The sequence below is a fragment of the Pseudorca crassidens genome, chromosome 15 (genome assembly GCF_039906515.1).
Source record: "Pseudorca crassidens isolate mPseCra1 chromosome 15, mPseCra1.hap1, whole genome shotgun sequence".
NCBI classification, from domain to species: Eukaryota; Metazoa; Chordata; class Mammalia; order Artiodactyla; family Delphinidae; genus Pseudorca; species Pseudorca crassidens.
Window position 1 is genome coordinate 11,446,747 of NC_090310.1, and position 9,556 is coordinate 11,456,302.

At 40.9% G+C, this 9,556-nt stretch overlaps 1 non-coding gene across 1 annotated transcript; it reads left to right on the plus strand.

The window, feature by feature from the left end:
• The first annotated feature begins 7,541 nt into the window (after window positions 1-7,541).
• TRNAE-CUC (transfer RNA glutamic acid (anticodon CUC)) lies at window positions 7,542-7,614 on the plus strand. The gene has a single exon. It is a non-coding gene; the product is annotated as a tRNA-Glu (tRNA).
• Window positions 7,615-9,556: the final 1,942 nt, after the last annotated feature.

The window sequence follows — 9,556 nt, forward strand, 5'->3', positions numbered from 1 at the left end:
TTTATGACAGAAGCAATGCATGAGCATTATAGTGAGCTTAGAAAAATAAAATTTCAGGCTAATATAAAGAAAAAATTACCTATTATACTACTACTCAGAAATAATCATGGTTCATAACTTGTTGAATTTTATGTATTTACACATAACGTATTTACATATTATACAAAAATATATAAATTGGGATCATCTGATATAAAGGTAACATAGTAACGTTTTGTCTTTTTCTATGAATAGCCTTCATCCTAGTCAGCCCTCATCAGCCCCTAATGCCCAGCTACCTGGAGGGGTTTATTAGAGAAAGAAAGCATAGAAGGAAACTAAAGTTAAGCTTCTAGAATTCAAAACTAGGATTTTGTAGCAGATAATACCTTGCAATCCCAGGCATTATCTAAAGAAAGTTTGTCTAAATTTCTCTAATCTCCCTGGCCCCAAACATCCCAAACCAACTGTTTTTATGATCTAGATTAAAGGTATGTATTTAAGAGAGGTCCAGCTAGAAAGAGGAAGGGGGAAATTCCACCCTCCCACGTAGGTGTGCCCATTTTCCCCTCTTCAGCCTGAGAGGGGCAGGTATTTAGGTGGATGAAGGTACTATGGAGAGCAAAGGAGACTGTCTTAGTGCATTCAGGCTGCTGTAAGAAAAATACCATAGATTGGGTGGCTTACAAACAACAGAAACTATTTCTCACAGTGCTGGAGACTGGGAAGTCTAGATCAACGCTCTGGCAGATTCCGTGTCTGATGAGAACCTGCTTCCTGGTTCACAGGTGGCCCTGACAGGTGGTGGCCCTGACAGGTGGTGTCCCCATGCTAGAAGGGACAAGGGAGCTCTCTGGGGTCTCTTTTATAAGGGCTTTCATCCCATTCATGATGGATTCACCCTCATGACCCAATCATCTCCCCAAAGCCCCGCCTCCAAATACCACCACACTAGGGATTAGTTTTCAAAATATGAATTTGGGGGATGCAAACATTCAGTCTACAGCAGAGAGACCCTAGGTCTCATTCTTCATCTAGGACTTCAAAACATGCCTCTGAGGCTTCTCTTGCACCATCTTGGGGCACAGTCGTGTCTATGTGGCTGCAGAGCATCAATCAGGGAGGGAGGACACCTTGAGGTGTGGCTCTCCTGAGCTGCTCTGGGTTCCTGGATGGCAGAAATACAGAGTAGAGAGCTAGATGGGCTGCCCAGGGATGTGGCTGAGCAAGGTGAGTCCGCTACAGACACCAGGACGCAGCACCCACTCCAGGCCAGTAGGCTGAATAGAGGATAGTGTAGAAGCTCAAAGATCATTTTTTATACAAAGGCTATCAGATCACTGACTTTTTTGAACTTATAATATTGATTCAGCTCTGGCAATTAGACAATGTCTTCTGGAAAAAGTTTTCCCACAAAGGGCAAATAGTTGGTAAATGTCCTAGGTCCTTACAGTTCCTAGAATAGTTTGCTTCTACCTTCAACCATAAACGAAAATTTAGCCTGGTTCAAAAACCATGGATATAAACAATTTCCCTATAAAACCAGTAGATGTTATTCCATCATCTTTTATCATTTAAGCTTAAAGAGTAGAAGTCTGGGGATTCCCTGGTGGCACAGTGGTTGAGAGTCCGCCTGCCGATGCAGGGGACATGGGTTCGTGCCCTGGTCCGGGAAGGTCCCACGTGCCGCGGAGCGGCTGTGCCCGTGAGCCATGGCCGCTGAGCCTGCGCGTCCGGAGCCTGTGCTCCGCAACGGGAGAGGCCACAACAATGAGAGGCCCGCGTACCGCAAAAAAAAAAAAAAAAAAAAAGAGTCGAAGTCTGAATTTTTGTTCTCTTGTGGTAAAACTGATTTTTTTTTTCTGCCTGGATACGTAAATAATTTTGAGTGGCTGATTTTATTTTTTTAATATAAATTTATTTATTTATTTGTATTTTTTATTTTTGGCTGTGTTGGGTCTTCGTTGCTGTGTGCAGGCTTTCTCTAGTTGCGGTGAGCGGGTGCTACTCTTCGCTGCAGTACACAGGCTTCTCATTGCGGTGGCTTCTCTTGTTGCAGAACACGGGCTCTAGGTTGCAGAGCATGGGCTCTAGGTGCGTGGGCTTCAGTAGTTGTGGCACGCGGGCTCAGTAGTTGTGGCTTGCGGGCTCTAGAGCACAGGCTCAGTAGTTGTGGTGCGTGGGCTTAGTTGCTCCGTGGCAGGTGGGGTCTTCCCAGACCAGGGCTTGAACCCGTGTCCCCTAAATTGGCAGGTGGATTCTTAACCACTGTGCCACCAGGGAAGTCCCAAGTGGCTGATTTTAATTCTTAGAATTTTTTTTAATGGCCAGGATATGAGCGAGTGTGTGTGTGTGTGTGTGTGTGTGTGTGTGTGTGTGTGTGTGTGTGTGTTGCCTGGAACATAGCAAGCCATTTCAATCTTTAAATTCAGATGTTTTTTTCAAATTCATATAGATTCCTTCAACATACTTTCGATCTTTACATTTTATTCCATTTGTTCTGTTTCTTTCCTCAGAAATCTCTATAATTCCTAAGTTTAATCTTTGTTTCATGCCCTCCAAATCTGTCAAATTCTTCTTGCTTTTATCTATTAGTTCTTTTCCCCTGAGCTCTGAGAGAGCTTCTCAAGTTTGCCTGGGAATTTTCATCTTGGCACTCGTATCAGTTTCACTGATTTCTCCTTTTAGTGCTTCTTTCTCCCTTTCTGCCTCAGTTTGTTAAATCTGAATCTCATCCCATTAGAACCTTCACCTCTTACATTTTGTCTTATTGTTTTGCTTCTTCTTTAATCAAGGTCATGCCTTCTTGCAACTATTGTGGTCAACAAATAGTTTCTAAAAAGTTCTTTTTGTTCTTGCAGTAAATATTTCCAGAACTATATTTCTCCACTCAGTACACTGAGAGATGGTCCCCTTTCCTTATTCTGTGGCATATTTTCCAACTAGCCTATGTTAATTTTTATAATATTCTCATCTTGAAAACAGAAGAGTATAATTGGGATCTCTCAATAGATTTTAGTGTGAATTTATGTGGGTTCTACTCACAAGCCCCCTAAGTGCCAGGAGATCCCCTTCTTCATCTAACTCTAATGGGAACATTGGTTAGTATAGCTCTCAGCTCATATTTAGGATCTGATATGCATTTATCTGGTCCTAACTTTTGTTTTCTCCCATCCCCACAGCTTGGTCCTCTAATATTGAGAAATAATGGAATATATGCTTATTGATTAGGATGTGGATGCAGTAAAAAATAGACCCAAAAGTTTATGAGAGCTCAAATACAGTAGATATATATATCTAACTCATGTAAAAATTCCAGAGTTCCTGAATGTCATCAGGCAGCTCTCCTCCAGGTGGTGACTCAGGGACTCAGACTCCATGGATTTCCATCCAGAAGATGGAGGAGGAGAAAGGGAACAGGGAAGAGGCACAGTCTCTTATACAAATCTCCAGACTACTTTCTAGAGCTGCACAAATCACATCCACTCACATGTCACTGAACACAACTAATCCATGACCACATCTAGCCACGAGGAAAGCTGGAAGTGCAGTCCAGCTATGTACTCAAGAAAAAGAGAAGGAGACATTTTGGTGAACAAGTCTGCCACATTTTTCAGAACAGAATCACTAGTACATACGGTTATACAGATTTTCCCTGCTTTCCCTCCTTATCAACACTGCTTTTCTTGATCGTGGAAGATACAACTCTCGTTTATTCAACTATTAATACTATGACTTCTCTGTCTCCTTAGTTCTTGGCTATTTTGCTTAAGATAGTCCATTCATCCCAGCCTCAGCCCCTATAATGCAAACTCTATACCCAGGCCAGGAAGACTTACATCATATAGAAATTAATCAGAAAAAATGAAACGGAGAGGAGGAGGTGTCCAAGACAAACTAATCCCTTTTCTTTAAATACGTGGGAACACTCTTAGCTTTTCTGTAGCAACAGAGGCAAAACAAAGCAATCTCACTGGGCTAACATACCTCTAGCTCAGTAGTTCTCAAACTGTGGTCCTTGGACCAGTAGCACCAGCACCACCAGAAACTCTGGGAATGAGGCCTGGTAACCTGTGTTTTAACAAGCCCTCAGGTGATTCTGTTACACAGTCAAGTGTGAAAACCACCACTCTGATTTAAACTTGGCTTTGACCTGGGCCATAGCAAAGTACCCTACGTCAACTCGTAGCACTCCATTTTAGTTGTAAGTAAACCACCTAAGAGGAATATTTGGAATTCTAATCTTGAAAAACTAAGAATATAGAGCAATGATAAAACTTTGACACTAATTCTCTAATTCTCTGTGCTAAATCAAAATGACCATCAGTGATGAACACAGAATCACAAAATATCTTATATACAAGGTATCTCAGAGATCATCAAGTCCACTCACCCATTTTATGAACTGGAAAACTAAGGTCCAAGAAGAGTATGTGGATCTCCCAAGGTGCCACCTCTGGTTGGCGGGAGAGCCAGTCCCAGAACCCAAGACTCCTGATTCTTGGTCCAGCTCTCTTTCTCATGAGATCATGTTTGTAAAGCCCTCTGAAAAATATAAAGTGTGCAGTGGTTGCATTATACGAATATTGCATCGAGTTCAGATCATTTGAATTCCAAATCTTAAAGAGCCAATGTTAAACGTACGTGTAAATTTGTTCTCTAAGCCCTGTCCAAATGCAAATAAAAAATGAATGAACAGCATTGCCTTAGAACTACAGAACACTTCAGAACATTGATATTGATATTAAGAAATGCAATGAAGAAGCATCAGGCAGCAGCCTCTGATATCTTCTTTTTGTATTTTCTTCCAAAATGTATGTGATGTCATAGAAATCTGAGATAAATTTCCAGTAACTGTAGGGTCAATAGACCTGCATAGAGAAAAGCAATCTGTGGGTTCCAAATACCCTATTTCACAAAAAGAAAAACTCAAGCATCACAGAGCGTAGTAAGTCAGAAAGAGAAAAACAAATACCATATGCTAACACATATATATGGAATCATTAAAAAAAAAAAAAAAAAAAAAAAAAAAAAGGGCTTCCCTGGTGGCACAGTGGTTGAGAGTCTGCCTGCCGATGCAGGGGACACGGGTTCGTGCCCCGGTCCGGGAAGATCCCACATGCTGCGGAGCAGCTGGGCCCGTGAGCCATGGCCGCTGAGCCTGCGCGTCCGGAGCCTGTGCTCGGCAACGGGAGAGGCCACAACAGTGAGAGGCCCGCGTACCGCAAAAAAAAAAAAAAGGTTCTGAAGAACCCAGGGGCAGGACAGGATAAAGACGCAGACATAGAAAATGGACTTGAGGACTCAGGGAGGGGAAGGGTAAGCTGGGACGAAGTGAGAGAGTGGCATGGACATATATTCACTACCAAATGTAAAACAGATAGCTAGTGGGAAGCAGCCACATAGCACAGGGAGATCAGCACGGTGCTTTGTGACCACCTAGAGGGGTGGGATAGGGAGGGTCGGAGGGAGGGAGATGCAAGAGGGAGGAGATATGGGGACATATGTATATGTACAGCTGATTCACTTTGTTATAAATATAAAGCAGAAACTAACACACCATTGTAAAGCAGTTATACTCCAATAAAGATGTTAAAAAAAAAAAAAGGAACTCAAGCACCATTAAAAGAAAGTGGGAAGCCAACAGACCCTTCTGTGACTATCTCAGTAAACTATAGCAAAAGCAACAATGAGAAAAGTGGACAACACGAATACTATTGGAGGTGATGGTAGATCAGACCCCACCCTCCACTGGCCCTGGCCTCAGCCCCACCCCAACATTCAACATCCCTCTAGAGGTTGCAACTCCCAGGAATGTACAAGGTTGCCTGAGTCAGAGACTTTCAGTTTCTGAATGCAATAAGAACCATGCACTATTGGACCTAGAAGCCAGACCTAGAACATTCCAGAGATTGAGAGCAAGTGAGGTAGCCATGGGATTGTGTCCCAGGTCACTGACAAATGGAGTTGAGTGTTCCTGGCTTGGTTTTATTGGTGGTCAGCTGCATAGTACCCAGCTGGTTCAGACAGGATTGGAGAGGACATGGCAGCCCCATACACCATAGGGTTGCCTCTTTTCAGGAGGAGTTTCTCTTCCAGTTTATTTTTTAGGATATGAGCTGAAATAGACTTCTCTCTGCCTAAACTTTGTAAGTGGCTTAGCTGGGTCTTTAAAGAACCTTTTTTTTTGGGGGGGGGACAGCTTTATTGATGTTTAATTCATATACCACACAGTTCACCCATGTAAAGTGTGCAACTCAATGGTTTTTAGCATGTTCACAGATTATCTACAACCATCACTGCGGTTGATTTTAGAACATTTCACCAGCGTGTAAAGAAACCCTGTACCTTTTAGCTATCACGTCCTAAGTAGACACTGATCTACTTTCTGTGTCTACCGATTGATTTCCCTGTTCTGGATATTTCATATGGATGGAATCACATAGTATGTGGTCTTTTATGATTGGCCTCTTTCACTTAGCACAATGTTTTTGAGGGTCTTCGTGTTGTAGCATGTAGCAACACTCTAGTCCTTTTTATTGCTGAATAATATTCCATTCTATGGATATTCCACATTTTACTTATTGGTTGATCAGTTGATTTGGGTTTTTTCCACCTTTTGGCTATTATGAACATTTGTATTGGGAACATTAGACTTGTCATCCAGTCTGAGGGTAAAGAAATTTTGAATAAAGGAATTTCCTTAATAACTGGATACTTCTACATTATTTAGCATAGTAATTCAATAAGTATTGAACACCTGCAATGTGAAAAACAAAATGGAAGCTACTCTGAGGTTATGGTTTTTAAGAATATTTATAACAGCAGTAGTGAGAAGACCATCTCTTACAAAGCCCTTTGATATTATCTTAGGGAATCCTTATTACCGTAAGAATACTCTATGAACCAGATATTGTCAGTCCCATTTTACAGCAGATATAAGCTCTGAGAATTCAGCATCACCAACCTAGTGAGTAGAAGACAATTTGGAGAACTTCCAGTCCTAGCTCTTGTTAAGATATATTTTCATCTAATTTTTATACGGAAGATATCCTTTTAGAAACATTTTCCCACAAGAGTTGAGACTTCTGCAGCCCCTTGTTATGAATCAGAGACCGGCACATTTCTCCTATTCTAAATTCCAATAGCTCTTTTTTATACTTTTTTTGTTAACATCTTTATTGGAGTATAATTGCTTTACAATGGTGTGTTAGTTTGTGCTGTATATCAAAGTGAATCAGCTATACATCTTTTTTATACTTTTAAAAATATATCACCTTTTGTGGAGGATTCCTGGACTGAATGTCAATATTATGACATAGTATGAGTGTGTTACGTGTTCGGTAATTGCAATCATTGTTGCTTTTGTTGTGGTCATGCATTTACAATGCTCGGTGTCAGTTTATTTATCTCTTGTAAAAATAAAATACAGTGTGTGTGTGTGAAAAAAAATATATATGCCTAAAAAAAAAAAAAGAAAGTATAGGAATTTGAGAGTCTACAGTTTTAAGTAAGGGCCTACACAGTATAATAATAGCAACTTTAAATAGAATCCAGGGAATTCCCTGGTGGTCCAGTGGTTAGGACTCGGCGCTCTCACTGCCGAGGGCCCAGGTTCAATCCCTGGTTAGAGAACTAAGATCCCACAAGCCACACGCAGTGCAGAATGAATGAATGAATGAATAACTAAACAAAATCCAAAATCCAAGAGTCGGAGACCCCGAGAATAGGAGGGGCTGATAACAGAGATTCTGGGGGAAGCAAAGAAAGCCATTCTAGGGCATTCTGAGAGACAATAAAATAAGGCGAAGCAGTGTTGGGTGTCTGGAGCCAGGGATCCCAATCAGGGATCAAGGGTCAGGAGTGTGGAGCAACTCTCCTAGCGGAGTGATACCTTTGAACACCATCCTTGAAGTGGGGATTACTTCAGTTCAACCTATCTCTCATATTTTGCTAGACCTTGGGTACAAATATTTGATGGATAACATTTTAGTTTTTCATTTGTGCTTAATATTTTACATATTAAAATAGTAATTCATCAAAAAATATATATATATCATCTTTTTGCCTTTTATCATTATATTCGTGTTAAGGGCCATTCCCTTTGGTAGCTGTTCATAGCAGAAAGACTGGACCAGAAGTCCACTGAAAAGTCTGCTATTAGCCATAAAGTGTCTGGGACATTTTCTTCAGTGATATGGAATGATTCCACCATTACCACAATGCTTATGGTTTTCTTATTGGTGGCTCCCTTTCTTTGAGGCTGGGCAAACCTAATAGAAATACTGGCCATGTGAGCTCATGCTGGATGGATCTGGAGTTGCTGAAAGCCAGGAGCCTATGCAAGTTGACACCAAGGAGGGCCATGTGTTTACTAAAGGAATATTATCACGAGAAAGGGAACCGCCAGACAGAGAATGAGGAAGGTCAGGAGCCCAGGACATCAGACAGAGGCTGGAACTGGACAGAAATGTGGAATGAATTCAGTGGGCTCATGACAAAGGCTGTGGATGAATCAAGGTAGCTGAGGGCTTATTTATACTGCATCCTTGCTTCCTGGTTAAAGGCAGAGTTGTCCAGCTGAAGGGAGCAGGGCACAACTGAACACCCTAGGCTGTTATTGAGTCTAGTTTTTAGATTTCACTTTCTAAGGACATCATTATTACCATCTTCAGGGCACAACTGCCACCTTACAGGCTACAAACAAACAACAACCTAAATGTCCATCAGTGGGGACAAGTTAAACTATAGTAAGTCTGTACAGTGGACTACTGTTGGCTTTTCAAATAGTGGTGGAGAGCTATACACTTTTCTCAGAAGATATTCATGACATAGTGTTGATTTTAAAAGATTATAAGAAAAAACAAAGAACAAGCTCATGATACAGAGAACAGATTGGTGGTCGCCAGAGGTAGGGGGTGGGAGGGTGGAAGAAATGGGTGAACTGTTTTTTTAGTTTAAATAAGTCGAATGATTTATATTTTTTAAAAAGGTTATATGACACCATGAATATTATTTGAATATTATTCCATTTGCATAAAATTGTGTGCACACAGGTATATATGTGTGTGTGTGTTTATGTACGTGTGTGTGTGTATAATTTTATGTCTCTATGTATACACGGACGTAGAGACCTCTTCCATTTTGAAAGTATATTTACCAAAATTAAAACTGCTTTCAGAATAAGTGGATTTTTTTGCTTTTCTTTTAGTTCTTTCCCCTATTATTTTTACCACTATCCTTATCCTTATAACTAAATGCTCAAAATTCACAAAACATCTGCTTTAAGATAATACTATTGATTGGGCGCCCACCAGTTGCCAGTTACATGAACGGTCTCACTAGAATGGCAGAGCAATTCTTAGAAGTATAATATTGTTGTCTGCATTTTTAAATGAGGCGACTAAAACTTAAAAATGTTGAGAAATTGGTCCAAGGTCAGACAGCAAGCAAATGGCAGAGCTGGGACCATAGTTTAGGACTATGTAACTCTACAGTACATGCTCTCAGTCACTGCACTGTGCTACTGTGAAAAATGCGAAAAGCACAGGCCTTACATGGTAAAGACTATGACCAT